We start from the raw sequence: 20,569 nt of genomic DNA, 5'->3' as shown, positions 1-20,569 counted from the left end.
TGATAGAGAAAAGGTAAAGAGAAAAGGTAAATAGAAGAAAGAAAGAAAACAAAAAAGAAAAGAATAATAAAAATAAAGAAAAAAAGAAAATAATAAGGAAAAATAAAGAAAAAGGAAAAGAAAACAAATAAGAAGAAAGAAGAAAAAAAAGAAAAAGGGAAACTTACCGTACGTGGCTACTGCTTCTCCGGCGATTCCCGTGCCTAAATATTTTCAAACGTGTCGGCATGGCACTACACGGCCCTAGCACCGCTGGGCACGGCCTGCCTAGGCACGACACGGCAGGCACAGTAGATGAATCGTGTCGTGTCGTGCCGTGTCGCCGTGCTGAAAAGCAAGCACTAGCACGACCCTAAAATTCCAGGACCGTGCCAAACGTGCCCGTGCCGGTCCTGGCACTAAAACTTCACAAGTCATATATATATTCATTCAACTCAAAAGTTCACAATACAAATTTATAACACATGTAAACCACAGGAAAGAACAGAAAATAGCACAGAAAAGCAAAGAATACAGGAAAATTTGGAATTAAAACTAATTAAAGTAGGAGCTGTGCAATGGCTGCCTCATTAAAAACCTGTTAGGTAAAACTCATCCTTGTGAGAAATCCTAACAGAAAAAGAGTACAACCAGCTCCTAATAGTTTATAAGTTCATTACATCCATCCAGCCACCAAAATGTTTTCCCAGCTCTTAAGCTATTACAGAACCATTACAAAAATAAAAAACTTAATCAACATCAAGATAAAGTGCTTCAAAGGCCTCTTCCAGCTCCTTGTCCTCCACCATGTGCTGCAGTCTTGATTCAGCATTTTCCTAGTCCTTGATGCAGGTCAGTGCCTCAACAGTCTCAGGGTTCAGCCGCCGGCGACGCTCCTCGATGATCCTGCCAGTAGTGCTAAAGGTAGATTCTGAAAAGATGGTTGACACAGAGACAATAAATATATCTTTTGCAAGAATAGAAAGCACATGATAAGTAAGCTTGTGCTCATGCCACGATTGCATGAGGTCAAAATCATCATCTAATTGGCTCACTGTATCTGAGTCCAGGTAGGTGGCAAGCTCACTAGAGTTAGTAGCGCAAGCTACATGTAGCAAAGAAGTGGCAGACACATTCCTGGACTGATCAAGATTAGGAGGGAGGGAAGCACTGCCAGCTCCAATGTCAAGCTCATCATCATCATAAATGGTAGCCCAAGGTGTTCTTTTTTTTACCAAAATGGGATGCAGGAACAGCCCTTCTAAGCCTAACAGAGCCATGCATTGCATCATACCTGTTGTACATTTTGAAAAGAAGAGCTCTTGTGTCGAGCAACTTGTTAGTGTAGTCAACATTAAAAAGAGAGTTTAACTTTCTCAGCACTTTGGTAAAGTCCTTGATCTTAGCTCTAGGATCAAGTATGAATGCAATGGAGTAAAGATCAGGAATGTTCTTCTAGTATTTATTATATTTGTCAATCATAGAGTGGACAACAGCTCTTAGGTGTTCATCATGTTGATATTTATGCAGGTGAATAGCAATCTTAACAATATGATGAATCATCAGTAGAGAAGTAGGGTAGTACACACCAGACAAATCAACAGTGGACTCATAAAACAGTTCAAGAAATTTTAACATCTTGTCAGCCATTTCCCAGTGATCATCAGTCAATAGGAAAGGAGAACCAGTTGGTCTAGGATAATTAGCCTCAATAAAAGTACTAAAAGTACTCCTGTGAGGTAACAATGTTTTCAGCATAAGGTAGGTGGAGTTCCATCTCACATCCATGTCTAGTGAGAACTTCCTAGGTCTAACAGATGAAGCAATGCAATAACTCTTGTATGCAGCAATTCTTTGATTAGATGAGTTCAAAAAAGAGATTGCAGTTCTTTATCAATGAGAGGAGTTACATCAATCAGTGCTTCCTTAACAATCAGGTTAATGATATGACAAGCACATCTTTGATGCAAAAACAGATCAGCACCTAAATACTCTTTTAGTATAGGTTTTAGTTTATCTATTGCATTTTTATTGGCAGATGCATTATCCAAAGTCACAGAGAAAACCGAATTGAGTATACCATACTCAGCAAGGACAGATTTAACACGCTCAGCAATATTATCAGCATTATGGGAGACATCAATCAACCTTAAACCAAGCACTCTCTTCTCTAATTGCCAATCAACATTAATGAATGAGCCACAACAGACAGGTAGTCTTCTTTGGCCTTTCTAGACCAAATGTTAGAGGTAACAGCAACAGACGACACAGCATTATCTTGTAAACAAGCAATCAACTTCTCACGTTGTTGATTAAAGTACTTAAACAGATCTCTGTCACTGGTTTGTTTAGACGCAGGACTAAAAGCAGAATTATGAGCCTTTTTAATGTACTCCTTAAAAGCATCTGTTTCACCAACCATCAAGGGCAAATCTAGCCTAACAAACATACGAACAAGTTCGACACGAGCAAGATCAGCATTGTATGTCCAACTTTTAACAGAACTGAAAGGTACTAATATGGCTAGAGGGGGGGTGAATAGCCTATTTAAAAATTCTACAAACTCACTAGAGCAAGAGGTTAGTAAATAACAAAGCGAAGCTTTTTGCTCTAGCTCTAAAGGGGTGTTTGCAAGCCACCTATCCAATAATTCTAGTTGATATAATCTCTAGGCACACAAGAGCTATGTCACTACTTACACTAGAGAGCTACCTAAAGTTTCTATACAAGTAAGAAAGCTACTCTAGTTTGCGGGAATGTAAAAAGAGATGGTTTGATTTTTATACCGCCGCGTAGAGGGGATGAACCAATCAATAATATGAAGTCCAATCACCGGGAGAAATCCAATGAATAAACACAATGAAGACAAAGAATTTTTCTCCCGAGGTTCACGTGCTTGCCGGCACGCTACGTCCCCGTTGTGTCGACCAACACTTGGTGGTTCGGTGGCTAAGAGGTGTAGCACGAACCTCGTCCTCACTAGGACACCACAAGAACCTACCCACAAGTGAGGTAACTCAATGACACGAGCAATCCACTAGAGTTACCTTTCGGCTCTCCGCCGGGGAAGGTACAAGACCCCTCACAATCACCGGGAGATGGCCACGAACAATCACCAACTCGTGCCAATCCTCCTCCGCTGCTCCAAGCCGTCTAGGTGGCGGCAACCACCAAGAGTAACAAGAAAACCGCAGCTAAAACGATCCCCAAGTGCCACTAGATGCAATCACTCAAGCAAATGCACTTGGAATCACTCCCAATCTCACAAAGATGTATAATCTATGAAGGAGATGAGTGGGAGGTGTTTGCTTAGGCTCACAAGGATGTCAAGTATGTTAGAATGCTAAGAGTCTGAGCCCCAAGCCGGCCAAACACGTATATATAGCCCCTCAAACAAATAGAGCCGTTGGCTCTTTCACTGGGCGAAATACGGGGTCACCGGACGCTCTTAAAGGGGCACCGGACGCGTCCGGTGCGCACCGGACTGAAAGCCCTAGTTTGGTTTTGGATAATTGATAAAACCATAGTACTAACCTCTATGCTAAGTATGTGTAGACTTAATGAGGTTGGTACATGCCAAGTGATGGAGCAAGAGATGATCATGGTGATGATGGTGATGACCACAAGATGATCAAGTGCTCAACTTGGAAAAGAAGAAAGAGAAAAACAAAACCCTTCTCAAAGTGCCGAATCCCGCCTCGCAAGCTCGGCGGGAGGGAGAGAGGAACCCATCCTCTCTCTACCTTTCAAACTCCACCTCCTTCTCAAAGTGTGCCAACACCACAAAGTGTAAACCAACTTGTGCACGTGTGTTAGCATTTTCACAATCATTTTCTTCGAGGGAGTTAAGTTAGCTTACTAGGTTCTAAATGCATGCACATGAACAATGACACCTAGTGGCACTTGATAACCGCTTAGCCAAAGAATTCCCCTCTTTATAGTACGACTATCTATCCTAAATGTGATCACACCCTCTATGGTGTCTTGATCACAAAACCAAAACCCTAAGCAATACCTTTGCCTTGATCTCCATAGGGTTTTGTTTTTCTCTTTCTTCTTTTCCAAGTTAAGCACTTGATCATCTTGTGGTCATCACCATCATCATCTCTTGCTCCATCACTTGGCATGTACCAACCTCATTAAGTCTACACATACTTAGCATAGAGGTTAGTACTAGGGTTTCATCAATTATCCAAAACCAAACTAGGGCTTTCAATCTCCCCCTTTTTGGTAATTGATGACAACCCTTTTTACAAAGATTTTCAATAAAATTTCTTGGATTCATGTTGCTTGCCCAAGCATTTTACCATGTGCAAAGGTTATGGACAAGTTTCATAAACCCAAATTGGTAGCAATTGCTCCCCCTACATATGTGCTAAGAGTTTGGATTTGAAAGCTTGCACATATGCTTGAATAGGAAATATAGGAGTCAATTTCTACCAAATGATGCTAAGGTGTAAAGAATGGACCTTTGAAGCGTGATACCAATCGGAGTTGCCAATATACACCATCCTTAGCACCATGAGTGACTAGACATTCACAAAACTAGAACACCCCGTGAGATCAACATTAAAAACAAGGTTCTAGTACCACTTGTGAAATAACTAAACGTCTAGTCACACTACCTATGCATGCTAGTTCTTCATTTCATCAATCAAACCTACAACTAGCATACACCACACAAGCAAGGTAGTGGAGAGAAAGCTTCTAAAGCTAATGCAAATGCAAGCAACCATATGTGATGCACATATAAATGCAACATACAAGTTTATGAGCTTGCTCCCCCTACTTGTGTGCTTCAAAATTTTAATTGATCCCCTTCTTTTATCATGTTACTCCCCTATCTTAAATCTTTGGGAACTTTGGGAAATTTTCTCCCCCTTTGTCATCAATGACCACAAAAGGTGAGCTCAAATTTTAGATAGGTTAGTGTGAAACCATGTGAAGTGAGATTATTTTACCAAATTGGTCCAATTTAGATTACTTGCCTAAGGTATTTAACTCGGTTTGATCCAAGGACAAGCTTCTTCACACCTCCAAATAAGGGTTATCTTGTACCATGTTGAGTTAAACACTTATAGCTCATATTCTAGATCAAACACTAGGATTGCAAGCCCACAAACATGTCATATGCTACCACTAGATTAAGTCAAGCATAGAAGCAATAGTGGTACCATACAAGCATCAAGTTCATTTGATTTTCATGAATGAGCCTAAGACATGTAAGGAATGACTAGATGCACTAAACAAGTCCTTAGCAAAGATGGATGATATGTCAAACAATTTTACCTTGCTTTGCTTGAAGGAGAGGCATGTCATATAATGGGGGTGCATCAACACATATTTGAAAAGTCAAGTATGTTCAATTCATTCCTTAGCTTGCAAAACCTCTTCTCATCAAGTGGCTTGGTGAATATATCAGCAAGTTGATCATCGGTGCCTATACTCTCAATGCAAATGTCCCCTTTTTGTTGGTGATCTCTTATGAAATGATGGTGGACATCTATGTGCTTTGTTATTGAGTGTTGAACCGGATTGTTGGTGAGCTTCACGACACTTTCATTGTCACATAGTAATGGCACTTGTTTGAAATTGATTCCAAAATCCTTCAAAGTTGCCTTCATCCATAGGATTTGTGCACAACAACTACCGGACGCAATGTACTCCGCTTCGGCGGTTGATAGTGCAACACTATTTTGTTTCTTGGATGACCATGAGACAAGTGATCTTCCCAATAGTTGACATGTGCCCGATGTGCTTCTTCTTTCAACTTTGCATCCCGCATAGTCCGAATCGGAATATCCAACGAGTTCAAACTTTGCACCTTTCGGATACCACAAACCAACATTTTGTGTATGCTTTAGGTACCTCAATATTCTCTTTGTTGCTTTCAAATGACTTTCTCTTGGTGAGGCTTGGAATCTTGCACACATGCATACACTAAACATGACATCCGGTCTTGATGCGGTCACATAGAGTAGGCTTCCAATCATAGACCGATATAACTTTTGATCCACCATATTTCCACTTGTATCACTATCTAGGCTTCCATTTGTTCCCATTGGAGTGCTAATTGATTTTGCATCATCCATACCAAACTTCTTGAGCATGTCTTTTTGTACTTGCCTTGACTCACAAATGTGCCATTCTTCAATTGCTTGATTTGAAGACCAAGGAAGTAACTAAGCTCTCCAATCATTGACATCTCAAACTCATTAGCCATCATGTTGCCAAACTCCTCACAAAATTCTTGGTTGGTTGATCCAAATATGATATCATCAACATAGATTTGCAACACAAACAAGTCCTTGCCAATCTTCTTGGTGAAGAGAGTGGTGTCAACCTTGCCCATCTTTAAACCTTTAGAGAGTAAGAAGTCTCTCAATCTCTCATACCATGCTCTTGGTGCTTGCTTCAAACCATACAATGCCTTTCTTAGCTTGTAAACATGGTTGGGTTTCTTGTCGTCTTCAAAACCGGGAGGTTGCTCAACATAGACTTCTTCATTGATATAGCCATTGAGAAATGCACTTTTCACATCCATTTGATATAACTTGATGTTATGTGCACAAGCATAGGCCAACAAGATCCTAATTGCTTCCAATCTTGCAACCGGGGCATATGTTTCACCAAAGTCAAGACCTTCAACTTGAGTATAGCCTTGTGCTACCAATCTTGCTTTGTTCCTTACAACTATCCCATCTTGATCTTGTTTGTTGCGAAAGACCCATCTAGTGCCAATGACATTATGATCACTAGGCCTCTCAACTAATTCCCATACTTGATTTCTCTTGAAATTATTAAGCTCTTCATGCATGGCATTAACCCAATCAACATCTCTCAATGCTTCTTCAATCTTCTTTGGCTCAATGTGAGACACAAAGGAGAAATGCTCACAAAATGATGCTAATCTTGATCTAGTTTGCACTCCTCTTTGAATATCACCTATGATATGATCCAATGGATGATCTCTTGCAATATTTGTTGGTTGGAGTATTTGCTCTTGATTGCTTGAACTTGGTTGATCATGAGATGATGTACTAGCTTGTTGATCTTGCACTTGAGTACCACTTGTACTAGCTTGATTTTGATCATGAGAGCTACTAGTTTGCACATTAGAGGTAGGAAGCACTTGATCTTTGTCATCTTCAACATCAATCACCTCTCTAGGCCTTAAATCACCAATGTCCATATTCTTCATTGCATCGGCCAATTGAGTGCCTCTCACATCATCTAGATTCTCATCTTCCTCTTGAGAGCCATTTGTTTCATCAAACTCAACATCATGCACTTCTTCAAGAGTACCACTAGCCAAATTCCAAACTCTATAAGCTTTGCTAGTAGTGGAGTAACCAAGTAAGAAGCCTTCATCACATTTCTTTTCAAATTTACTCAATCTAGTGCCAGAGCTTTTAGCTCGAAACATGCCGTAGTTCCTCGCTGGGATAGGAATAAGTCGTCACCACGTCGCGTTCTTTATCTTTCTCACTCGTCGTTTCGTTGGTCTTTTATTGGTCACAAAATAGGCAAGTTGAGTTCAGCGTGTGTTGTGTTGCCTCCAACTATAACGAGGCCCTTTGACTTGAGGTACGATTTACCACAGATTTTACGGAGTTAATTACCACAGGGCGGCTTGCCCTAAGAGTATAGTTAAGTGGGTCAATTCCCAGAACAGACAGGGTTTAGTCAGTTCATTGACTAGTAAATGACTTGATCCACTCATTAGCATTGAGTGTTGTCTGTAATTTACTATATTATATATAGTAGTAGTGATGAGCACTTTTACCAGGTGTAGCGCAGTCTGGTCAGCGCATCTGTTTTGGGTACAGAGGGCCATAGGTTCGAATCCTGTCACCTTGATGTGGTATTCACAGGGGCCGAAGTGCAAAGCCCCGTAGCCTATCCGTGGTCGGGAAGGCAGGCGAAAAGCACGCAAAAAAAGAAAGCTAGAATTAAGAAAGCCTTGCCTCACTCGCAAGTGAGGACCTCACCCCTCCTTCCTCATTTATTGAGAATGGAAAAGACAATGTTCATTGCTTCCTCAAAACAAGAGTTCCACGGGCGTCAGAAACCTCTTTAAGCAAGGCAAGGCGATTCATGAAGGACTCCTCTCCTCTAGTTGGTCTATTAGACTACGCCTTGAGGAAGGAAGTGGTGAGACCCAGGGACAGATCGAAGTCGAAGTAAGTGCAAAGAAAAGGGAAGTCCAGGAACTATTTATGCCATAGAAACACACATCTGCTAGTGGGTACTACCAATAGGGGAATCAAAAAGGCTAAGATGGATCATGAACACCCTTGTGAGTGCGGCACGCACCTTTTTCTTTGTTTCGGAGCGGGGCGCGTACTATTACCACTACGTACCACACCACCGGGCGGCTGGCCTTCATGCCGAGTCTTCCTCCGCCGCCAACTCGACTCGTAACCAAGCCTAACCAAACCTCCATGCTCACTGGTACTTTGACGTCACTATAGGTAGGTCTCCGTGGGTCTTGAGTTCGGCAAGACGACTTCGGTTCACACGTGAAAGTGCTTCGAAAGGCACCGGCTCCCAATGGTGAAATTCTTGCTGAAAGCACAGCTACGTGCTGGCACTCAATCTTGTACGGCATCTGCCGTGCTTAGGCCCCTTCTTCCCTTCCCTAACCCAAAAATGAGTCCACCGCCTGCCTGGCACTGTATGGGTATAGGTATGGCGCGCAGGCCAGACCCCCTTGGATTTTAGGTGATTAACTACCGAAGCGAAGAAAAGGCTGGATCAAGAAAAGGGGGGTACTACGAGCCCTCTGCCCCACGCATCTAACCAGCTCGCGTGGTTCACTGGTTCCACCAACGAGCCGACTGTTGATGGCTGTTGGTCACGACTACTACAAAAAAGTGAAGATGAATCTTTCTATTTCACATGGAGGAGTGTGCATCTTTATGTTGGGTGTTCTTCTGTCGTGCGACCCGATGGCTTATGTGCGACCTGTGGCCCACGCCTCCTATTCTATTTGTTCAAGGCGGGCGGCATGAATTCTGATTCGATCCGGGTATTCAATCCCGCCGCTGAGATGCTCAGTTGACTCCTTAACCTTGATAGGATACCTTTGTACTACCTCTGCTTACTGCGGTATTTATATTAATGCACTTTCCAATGATACGTAAGCAAGGTATTTCGGGTCCTTTATAGGGAAGGCATATCATAGAGAATTCTAATTCTAATATATCATATCGGGTAGGTTGTGGTATTTCATTGCTACAAACATGGGTTATTGTAAAATAAGACATGTCATTTGGATATCTGCCTGCTTGAGTTGAGGGAAGACATCAAAGACCTTGTCATGGCAATGAAGGCAGTAAGCTTGATGCATTTTATCCAAAGACATGGAGAATTTCTTATCAAAAGAAAAGAAAGAAAAGCAGTTTCAAGCCTAACAACCTTCTGACATACCCTAGCCAGAATAAGGGAATTATGGTAAAGGGAAAAATGAAAGAGCATAAGCCAGAAAATGGAAACTCTTAACTATCAAACTATCATGTACTGAAAGGTTAAGCACTGACGTTTCTTAGAATGAGTGAGATCAGAAAACCTGAAATCATTGGCTACTGGGTCATCTCTAAAATTTGAAGCTGAACGTTTAGCCGTGATATCTTCCTAACCTGCTTTCTATCTGAGGGTTGTTTCTACACACTGATCCGCGTATCCGACCTGGCCCTGCGGGGCTAGGGATTGCTTTTCCTACCTGGTTCCTAACCACCAGTTTATCCGAAGTATCCCAATGGTGTAAGACCGTCGACTATTTGGGAAAAAGGAGGAAAATCACTCTGATCTCAGATTTCGGAGAAATAAGTGGCTCACAATGCTGAACTAAGGACGTTCCGCCTTATCTATAGAAGCAGTCAACTGAGTTCTGAACGAATGGGATCCTTGGTGGGTAATGGCTCAATCAATCTATAGATGGAAAGCCTTATGATGGGAAACTACCACCTTTTGATTATGGTATGGTATTGTCAGATCCGAACATAGGGCTACTTTATTTGTTTGCCATATCTTCGCTAGGTGTTTATGGAATAATTATAGCAGGTTGGTCTAGTAAGACGGGGGGCGGCCGTTCGGTCGCCTATGATATACGGACCAATTGGTCAAAAATGGGTTTGTGCCGCAGGTGTTGATTCTTCAATATGTAGCATTTGCAACCAAAAACACGAAAATATGCAATGTTGGGCTTTCTACCATTCAAGAGCTCATATGGTGTCTTCTCCATCATTGGGTGACAATAGAGTCGGTTGCTATAGTAGCAAGCCGTGTTGATTGCTTCGGCCCAAAAAGAATGACTCACATTGTACTCACTCAACATTGATCTTGCCATGTCAATCAAGGTTCTATTCTTTCTCTCAACAAGACCATTTGATTGTGGAGTATACTTGGCCGAGAATTGATGCCTAATGCCAAATTCATCACAAAGCTCATCTACTCTTGTATTCTTGAATTCACTTCCATTGTCACTTCTCACTTTCTTGATAGTTGTTTCAAACTCATTATGTATTCTCTTGACAAATGATTTGAAGGTTGCAAAAGCATCACTTTTGTCACTAAGAAAGAACACCCATGTGTATCTTGTGAAATCATCCACTATCACAAATCCATATTTATTTCCACCAATGCTTGTGTACGTGGTTGGTCCAAATAAATCCATGTGCAACAACTCAAATGCCTTGCATGTACTCATGATGCTCTTCTTTGGATGAGTGTTGCCAACTTGTTTTCCGGCTTGACATGCACTACAAAGCTTATCTTTCTCAAAAGTGACATCTTTCAAGCCTCTAACAAGATCATGCTTGACTAACTTGTTTAATTGTTTCATTCCAACATGACCAAGCCTTCTATGCCATAACCAACCCATGCTAGATTTAGTGAGCAAGCATGTTGACAATTTAGCTTCTCTAGCATTGAAATCAACCAAGTATAGATTCTCGTATCTAAAGCCTTTGAATATCAAGTTTGAGCCATCTACACTTATGATCTCTACATCATCAACTCCAAATATGCATTTGAAACCAAGATCACAAAGTTGAGCTACGGATAGCAAGTTGAAGTTCAAGCTCTCTACTAGTAGCACATTGGAAATGCTCAAGTCATTGGATATAGCAATTTTACCAAGCCCTTTGACCTTGCCTTTGCCATTGTCACCAAATGTGATACTATCAACACCATTGTCATCATTTGGATTGATTGAATTGAACATTCTTGAATCACCGGTCATGTGTTGTGTGCACCCACTATCAAGCACCCAATGCCTTCCTCCGGCTTTATAGTTTACCTACAAAACAAATCAATGTTTCTTAGGTACCCATACTTGTTTGGGTCCTTGGAGGTTAGTGACTAAGCTCTTTGGTACCCAAATGGCCTTCTTCTTTGGACCCACAATTGGTGTACCAACAAACTTAGCATGCACACCCTTCTCACCCTTGGTAAGCACATAACAAGAATCAAAAGGAATGTAAGGTACATTAGCAATTTTCTTGTTCTTGTTCATTTTATTGCAATTAAGCTCTAGGTGCCCAACTTGCTTGCATTTGTTGCAATACCGACCATTGCTCTTCACAAAGCTAGGCTTGTGAGTTGCAAAGGCTTTCTTGCCCTGCTTGGGGGTATAGCCTAATCCCTCTTTATTGAGAGAAAACCTTTGGCTACCCAAGCACTTTAGCAAGCGGGCCTCACCACCATAGGCTTTGCCTAGGGCGTGAGTGAGCTCATCCACCTCTCTCTTGAGAGTCTCATTCTCAACCTTTAGTGAGGTATCACAAGTGACACTAGCACTAGAAGTAGAGGTAGAGTTGGTGGTGGTGGATGAAGACCTACAAGAAGAGTTAGTGGCAACAATAATAGGTAGGTTGGTTGATTCATTAATTAAGTCACATGTTGTGCCCACATCACATGATACAACAACCTTTTCCTTGTTCTCTTCTAATAACAAGGAGTGAGCTTTTTCAAGCTTGGTGTGAGCCTTGCCAAGCTTCTCATGGGCTTCCACTAGCTTCTCATGATTAGCATTGAGCTCATCAAAGGATTGCTCAAGAGCTTTTAACTTCTTGGCCAATTCTTTGCACTTCTTGTTTTTAGATTGAATAAGTGAATCGGCTTGTTCTAGCATGTCCATGAGTTGTTCATTAGTGAATTCATTTTCATCATCACTATCACTATCATGTTCATTTTCACTTTCACTTTCACTATCATCATATTGTACCTTGTGGCCCTTGGCCATGAAGCATGAAGGAGTGTCGAAAAGTGATGGCTTGTTGTTGATAGCAATGCTAGCAAGTGCCTTCTTCTTGGATGCTTTGTCATCATCACTTGAATCATCATCCGAAGAGGCATCACTGTCCCATGTCACAACATAGGATCCACCCTTCTTCTTCTTCTTGAAGACCATCTTCTTCTCTTTCTTTTCTTTCTTCTCCTTCTTGTTCTTCTTCTCATGCTCATCATGATCACTATTGTATGGACAATCCGCCACAATATGATCGGGGCTCTTACACTTGTAGCATAGCCTCACATATTCCTTGGTCTTGGAGTTGTCCCTTCTCTTTCTTGTATGGTAGCCCTTCTTCTTCATCATCTTGCCAAACTTGCGGACAAAGAGTGCTAATGCTTCATCATCACTATCATCATTGGAGCACTCCTCATCACTTGATTCTTCTTTCTTGGCCTTGCCCTTGTTCTTGCTCTTGGATGAAGAGCTAGCTTTGAATGCTACACTCTTCTTCTTCTTGTCATCATCATCCTTCTTCATGACTTCATCATCATCATTGTCATTGTATTGATCTTCGGTCATGACATCTCCAAGTACCTCATTTGGAGATACACCGGTCAATCCACCTCTAAAGATGATTGTTCTCAATGTCTTGAACCTCTTGGGCAAGCACATCAAGAACTTGTGAATGAAGTCCTCATCCTTCACTTTCTCACCAAGGCCCTTGAGATCATTGATGATGACTTGGAGCCTATAGAACATCTCCGGGATTGACTCATCATCCTTCATCTTGAAGTTGGATAGCTTGTCCTTGAGCATGTACAACTTGGCACTTTTTACCGTTGTAGTGCCCTCATATGTTTCTTCTAATCTTGTCCACACTTCACTTGCTTTCTCAAGATCTTTGACTTGTTCAAACACCTTTGAATCAATACCATTATAGATTGTGTTGAGAGCCATAGTATTGCATTGCTTGTTTGCTCTCTCATTGTCGGTGGGATTAGCGGGGTCAAGGATCACAAAATCATTTTCCGTCACTTCCCACACTCTATCATTTATTGATCCAAGGTACATTTTCATCTTTCTTTTCCAATAGTCAAAGGAACTTGTGCCATCAAAGAATGGTGGTTTGCCCCCAACATGGTTGAACACTATTTGAGCCATAATTTGAGCACCGAGGTTGTTAAGCCTTCACAAAACGGTGACTACGGCTCCGATACCACTTGAAAGGTCCTAATATGGCTAGAGGGGGGGTGAATAGCCTATTTAAAAATTCTACAAACTCACTAGAGCAAGAGGTTAGTAAATAACAAAGCGAAGCTTTTTGCTCTAGCTCTAAAGGGGTGTTTGCAAGCCACCTATCCAATAATTCTAGTTGATATAATCTCTAGGCACACAAGAGCTATGTCACTACTTACACTAGAGAGCTACCTAAAGTTTCTATACAAGTAAGAAAGCTACTCTAGTTTGCGGGAATGTAAAAAGAGATGGTTTGATTTTTATACCGCCGCGTAGAGGGGATGAACCAATCAATAATATGAAGTCCAATCACCGGGAGAAATCCAATGAATAAACACAATGAAGACAAAGAATTTTTCTCCCGAGGTTCACGTGCTTGCCGGCACGCTACGTCCCCGTTGTGTCGACCAACACTTGGTGGTTCGGTGGCTAAGAGGTGTAGCACGAACCTCGTCCTCACTAGGACACCACAAGAACCTACCCACAAGTGAGGTAACTCAATGACACGAGCAATCCACTAGAGTTACCTTTTGGCTCTCCGCCGGGGAAGGTACAAGACCCTTCACAATCACCGGGAGATGGCCACGAACAATCACCAACTCGTGCCAATCCTCCTCCGCTGCTCCAAGCCGTCTAGGTGGCGGCAACCACCAAGAGTAACAAGAAAACCGCAGCTAAAACGATCCCCAAGTGCCACTAGATGCAATCACTCAAGCAAATGCACTTGGAATCACTCCCAATCTCACAAAGATGTATAATCTATGAAGGAGATGAGTGGGAGGTGTTTGCTTAGGCTCACAAGGATGTCAAGTATGTTAGAATGCTAAGAGTCTGAGCCCCAAGCCGGCCAAACACGTATATATAGCCCCTCAAACAAATAGAGCGGTTGGGTCTTTCACTGGGCGAAATACGGGGTCACCGGACGCTCTTAAAGGGGCACCGGACGCGTCCGGTGCGCACCGGACTCATGCGCAGAGAGTTCCGCAAACTCGCAGGGTCACCGGACGCAAGCCACCGGACGCACCCTCAGCGTCCGGTGCTCACCGGACCCATGCGCAGAGAGGGTCGCAAAACGCCCGCACACCGGACGCTAACCACCGGACGCTCAAGCCAGCGTCCGGTGCCTATCGTCCGGTGCCTTACCCTAGCTGGGCCAGGCACTGTCTGCACCGGACGCTCAGACGCAGCGTCCGGTGCTCCAGAAGCCAGCGTCCGGTGAGTGTTTTCTCAGCGAGAAACACTCCCGCGACTTCTCCAAATTTCCCACCGGCGCAATAGAAAATATGCACTTCATTTTCTCGAAAAGCGCCGAAAAGCTGGGCCAGGCACTGTCTGCACCGGACGCCTTGATCTCCATAGGGTTTTGTTTTTCTCTTTCTTCTTTTCCAAGTTAAGCACTTGATCATCTTGTGGTCATCACCATCATCACCATGATCATCTCTTGCTCCATCACTTGGCATGTACCAACCTCATTAAGTCTACACATACTTAGCATAGAGGTTAGTACTAGGGTTTCATCAATTATCCAAAACCAAACTAGGGCTTTCAAGAACCATCAGGTTTAAAACCAATATGAGTTTGAGACATGCGACATTTCTCATGACGCTGAACATAAACCTTAAGATGTCGAGTAAGATGCCCAGTACCATTAGCAGAATAAGCAGAGTATTTCTTCTTGCAATGTTTGCAGACAGCACCATACCTGACCGTGTTCTTCTTACCTGGAACCTTCTTGCACAACTTGTCAAAATCCTCCCAGACAGTAGAGGTAGAAGGCCGATTGGAGCTTGCTACCTCGCTATCGCCACCGTCGCCCTCGGGATCGGCTGCAGCCGCATCCACCGGGATGCCATCATCATCACGGGGATGGGGATCAGCAGCAGACCGCCCAAAGGCCGCAACAACGTCGTCTTGGACATTGTCGTCCTCATCATCCCCGGGCATCCCGCACTGCGAGTGATCAAACTCCCATTCATCGTCGTCTAGGGCCATCCTTGCCGTCTCCGGTACCTCAACGACTGCATCAATGAAAAAGGGAACAAAGCAAGTAGTTAGGATTAGGGTTAGGGTTAGGAATTAGGGTTAGGGATTACCTCTGCAGCCGGAGCACCAGAAATGACGGGAAGGACCGTGAGCACACCCTCGGTACCTCAACGGAGACCGGAGCCCTGGAGGGTGCGCTAGCCGGTGATGAGAACGACAGACAAAAGATAGGGAGCAGTCGGGGAGGAATCGACTTTCAGGGATCAAGAACAAGAGAACAGATGCAAATTGAGGGGGGGAACCACCAAATCTGATCAAGAAGAGGGAGATTGAGGGCAGAGAGGAGGGGAGAGCGTAGAGATTGAGGATGAAACCCACCAGATGTGACCTCTTACTCGCCGGAGTTCGCCATGGATACGACGAAGCAGGGGACGGCGACGAGCGAGAGAGCAAGAGGGCGATGAGCGAGCTGCAAGCGGCCTGCGCCGCTGCGGGCAAGGAGCGACCAGCGAGATGCGAACGGGCGAGGGCGCGAGAGAGAAGACTGAGAGGAGCTAGGGTTTGCGGAGGGAGCGGCCGCAGCGGCCGGCTTATATATGGCCAGCCCTGCGCCCCCGCCTCGCCCTAAATCCAACGGCCCTGCTCCCTCCTCTCTCATCCAACGGCTAAGCCGTGCCGCCCGTTGGAGCGGGCCGTGCCCGGGCTGGCACTACGGGCCGACTGCACGGCCGAGGCACGGGCACGGCATCGGGCCGGGCTAGGGCCGTGTTAGGGCCGGGTTTTTTCGCACCGGACTCGGGCCAGCCCGTTTTATGCGGCCCGTTTGGCAATCTTTACCCGTGCCTAGCTATTCCCGCCTACCAGTCATCGGCACTACCAGCTATTCCCGCGCGTCATCTGCACTATCAGCTATTCCCGTGCGTCATCGGTAGAGCGATCGGGTCCGAACGTTCGGACCCGATGATTCCCGGTGAGGCGTTCCGTGGAACACCATCGGTGTGCGTGCTGGGCACGGGAGCTGCAGCCTTCAGTTCTTGTGCAGCTGCAGTAGCGGCGCGGGGACAAATCCAGCCTTTGCAAACAAGATTCGCTGAGGATTCTTCTTGTAAAAAAAAAGAGCTTGTAAATCTTGGATTTTGGGCGGGCAACTAGTCACAGAGGTTGTATTGCAATCAGCTCAGCCTTATCCGGCCGAATCTCCCCAAGATGTGGATGGTTATTGTTTCCCCAAAAGCCGAGGTCCGTGATTCTTGTCTTCTTGGCTGCGAACGAACCCTAGCCAGAGTAGCTGTTGTAGTGAAGCTCATGCCAACGCGCAACGCGCGTCCTCAGCGTCTCGTCGTCGTTGAGGTCCGTGCTCACCGCCAACAGATAGATGAAGAGGCACGTGCTCTGCCATAGAGCTGGGTTCGGCGCAAGCGGACGTTAGTTTTTGCTTGGTTCAGCACAAGTATTTTTTTAAACTGTTACAATTGCATTAATAAGTGATGCAAAGTATAGCAGGCAATTGTTAATCAAAAGTTACATCATCTTCTTTCTGCCCTTCTGTTTTACTTAGTACATCACAATAGTATTATTGACTTCCGTAACATCATTTCACGTCGGGGACTCGGGGTTGAACTTTTCATTTCTGCACCAGAATTTTATGAGTGACAGTTGCGCACTCAAATGAAAGGTGTTGTAAAAATCGGACGAAACTATATTTACAGAAAACAAAGAAGTTGGGGAAGGTTACAACAACAGAACATTTGAAGCACTCCTCAATTCTGCAGTATTTTCCAAGGATGTTGAAGGGGTATCAGAGAAGTTATATCAATATCAGACTTCATGAACTGGTGATCCTCTTGCCATCAATGAGGAAATTCCTTGGGAATTTGTTGATGCCACCTGATTCAGGTATGCCTTATTCTTGTCATTCTGCCGGTACTCCTAAATTCAGCATTTTCATCATTAAAGTACAATATAAAATGGCTCTATGTATATGCAGTATCTGCAAAGTTGAATAAACCTGCAGAAATTCAATTCTGTATTCATCTTTGATGTTGAGATATGAAAAAACACAAGTATAACTGTCAGCACATGATGAACAATTTCAGATCGACTGCTTGCCTATTCCTTTCTTGAAATATAGGACGAATTTAAAAGTGAATTGTTATACATGTTCTCCTATGAATCTTTTTGAAACATTGCAACATGATAAGTCCCTAATGGGGATGACCATATGCTGTACATAATGTTTCTGATGTATTATGTCATGCTTTTTCAGATTTTAGTTTGTTTGCAGGCAGATCAGGGTTTAAAGTACCAGTGCTTCATTATCCTAAAAATTCTCAAAACATATCCACTAATTGGTACTTCTGAATAAAGTGTATGCCTGCCATATCGAAGGCTGCTTTTTCCCAACATGAGGTGCAAGAATGGAAGCTTCTATATCGTAGTTCTCTTCATGGACAAAGGTTCAACACTTTCTTAGGCAAAGTAACGTGAGTACTTATCAATTTTGTAAATCGTATCTTCTGAAGTGGAACTTCAACTTGTCCATAATTATAAAGGTGTGTTATTATATATGGAAATGGCATACTGAAATTAAAATTCCACCCTCATTGCATGATTTCAGTTATTTTCTTTGACTGCCAGTGCCAGTTCTCATTGCTAATAATGTGCACAAGCTTGTCGGTTTAACAACCTATTATCATGATTCATCAGAGTCCTTATACTTGCCCTCTCACAGCCTATGCTTTCTATATTAATAACTTTTGGAACTATATATGCAATTCTTGGATATGTATCTTGTGTTTATAGGAATGGAGATGTAAGACTGTTCTGATTGTTGAAGGTACAGAAGGATCAGTTTATGGTGGATTTGCATCCTAGCCTTGGGAAAGGCACAACGATTTTTATGGTGACATTTTATTTCAATTTTTTTTATGGTGACATGAAGACATTCCTCTTCAAGTTATATCCTCAAGCATCCATTTTCCGGCCAACATGAGCAAACAAAAATTTGCAATGGGTATGCCTTGCTCAGTTCAAGCATCTGCTCTGTTTTACTTTTCTTCACGTTTGTATTTTGACTCAGCATCTCCAGAATTATAAACGGTACTTCTTCGGTTCCAAACTATAAGACTTTTTGGCTTTTAGATTTATGGCTATTGTTATGCACTTAGATATACATTATATCTAGATGCATAGTAAAAACAATGTATCTAGAAAAGCCAAAATGTCTTACAATTTGGAAGGAGTAGCTTACATCATTAGCTTATCCTGGCAGTACGCTATAAACTTCAGGTCTGAGAAGATACCTAATGATATTAGTTTTGGAGGGGAGCCACACCATTTCGGACTCTTTTTATCTGCAAATATCGATCAAGGGCACTCATTTACTTGTAGAATTGTTGTTTACAAAGCCCTCCCTTTCCAAGACAAACAGATTCAGCCAAGAAGTTACTGAATGTTGGGGAATACAAATGAATGCACGAGATGAAAAACCAGAGCTTGTCAAGGGGACGGTCCTTGAGAGATTTAAGGAGGACCGGAACATGCCCAAGATGGTTGGTTTGGCAAATGCAAGCGATTAAGAGCATCTCCAACAGTTATGCAATTGAAATTTGTCATTTGTTGAAATTTGCCAAGTCCCTAAACCTTTTGCCAAAGGAAAAATAAGTCCATCTCCAAGTGTTTGTCATTTTTGACTTGACATTTTCCAAAATAGTGGACCCAGCTATTTTTGTTCGGGAATCTTTCATATTTGCGGTAACTTTTCTTGCGCGTCGCGCGGGCGCCCGTCGCGTGCAACTCGTTCGCACGTCGCCGCCAATTGTCTCAGGCGTCGCGCGTCCGTGTCGTCCGCGTCCTAATTTCTCGGCGGACGTCGGAGGTGGTCGAGCGGGAGGGTGAGGTTGCGGCATCTGGCGACGCTGGCGGACGATAGGCATTGGGCTGTTCGATCTCCTACCCTTCTCGTCGCTGCAACAAAACCAGTCGCTGCGCTCGATCTCCTACCCCGCGCGTCGAAGATCGATCTCGCGTAGCCTCGTGCGTCGCTGCAAGAGACGGAGGCGGCGCGCAGAAAATAGAAGGCGGCGCGGGGGGAAGGGAATAAACGCGCGCGATGAGGACTCGTATCGCGGGAAACAACCGACGTGGTGAGTGCGGGCACAACAAGAAGTCCAAGATTCCAAGATTCTAGGGATATCAAAATTGCCAAGTCATTATGCCTATGCAAAAATGCTAAGTTTGGTCTATCAAATGCTAAGTTTGCCAAAATGCATAAGTCAAATGCAAAACTGTTGGGGAGCCATTTTTGAGGTTTTTGACAAATTTCAAGAATGCAAAGTCCAATTACATAACTGTTGGAGATGCTCCGAGGATCACAACTGCCGGCATGTTAGAGAGCCTGTACAGTACGTTTTTAGAAACTGCCCTTCCTGAGTCCTGACACTATATATGTCTTTTGTGTGCATATATATATGATTGCTTCTGTTGATTTTTGTAACACCAAAAATTCTGTTTGATTCAAAGTGATACAGAGCTGACTGAGCTCATGGTTTATAGTTGTCACTCTTGGACCAAACTGTTAATTGTCGTTTTATTCCCCTAATTTTGGCCGACATGTCTTTGTGTGCCTATATGATTGCATCTTCTAATTTTTTTATAACACTGATGGAATTTCTGTTTGATCCAAAGTTTTACATAGCTGACTGAGCTCATTATTTATACGTTGCAACTCTTGGACCTACTTTGTGCCCAATAGGAACTAGTAGTAAGTAACTGTTAATCACTCAATATAATCCCATAACGTACTACGACATGATGCACCTGGCCTCTCCGCTTCTTCTTCCGATGTCGTCGGTGGCTTGCGGCGCTCCTGCTGGTGCGGCGGCGCCTCTCTCTCGATCCCTCGTCATCATGGCGAGACGGCGGCCTGCGGCGCACCTCGCCGTGGCGCACGCACGTCTCCCGGGGGTGCTGCTCTCGATGCCTCCTAGGACGACCGAGAGCCCGCGGACGATGGCGGCCTCGCCGCAGCTCCCGCCGCCGTGCCTCATGGTCATGCCTCCGCGGCCGTCCTCGGCCAAGCTCCGCCGCGGACTCCGACGACGAGAGGCGGGTCGCGCACAAGGAAGAGAGCGA

The 20,569-nt window shown here is 43.7% G+C and overlaps 1 pseudogene; it reads left to right on the top strand.

The window, feature by feature from the left end:
- LOC8070991 lies at positions 16,397-19,014 on the top strand (annotated as a pseudogene).

The sequence above is a fragment of the Sorghum bicolor genome, chromosome 1 (assembly GCF_000003195.3).
Source record: "Sorghum bicolor cultivar BTx623 chromosome 1, Sorghum_bicolor_NCBIv3, whole genome shotgun sequence".
In the NCBI taxonomy this organism is placed as follows: Eukaryota; Viridiplantae; Streptophyta; class Magnoliopsida; order Poales; family Poaceae; genus Sorghum; species Sorghum bicolor.
Note: the sequence above shows the minus strand (reverse complement) of the source record. Positions and strands in the feature narration are given on the sequence as shown.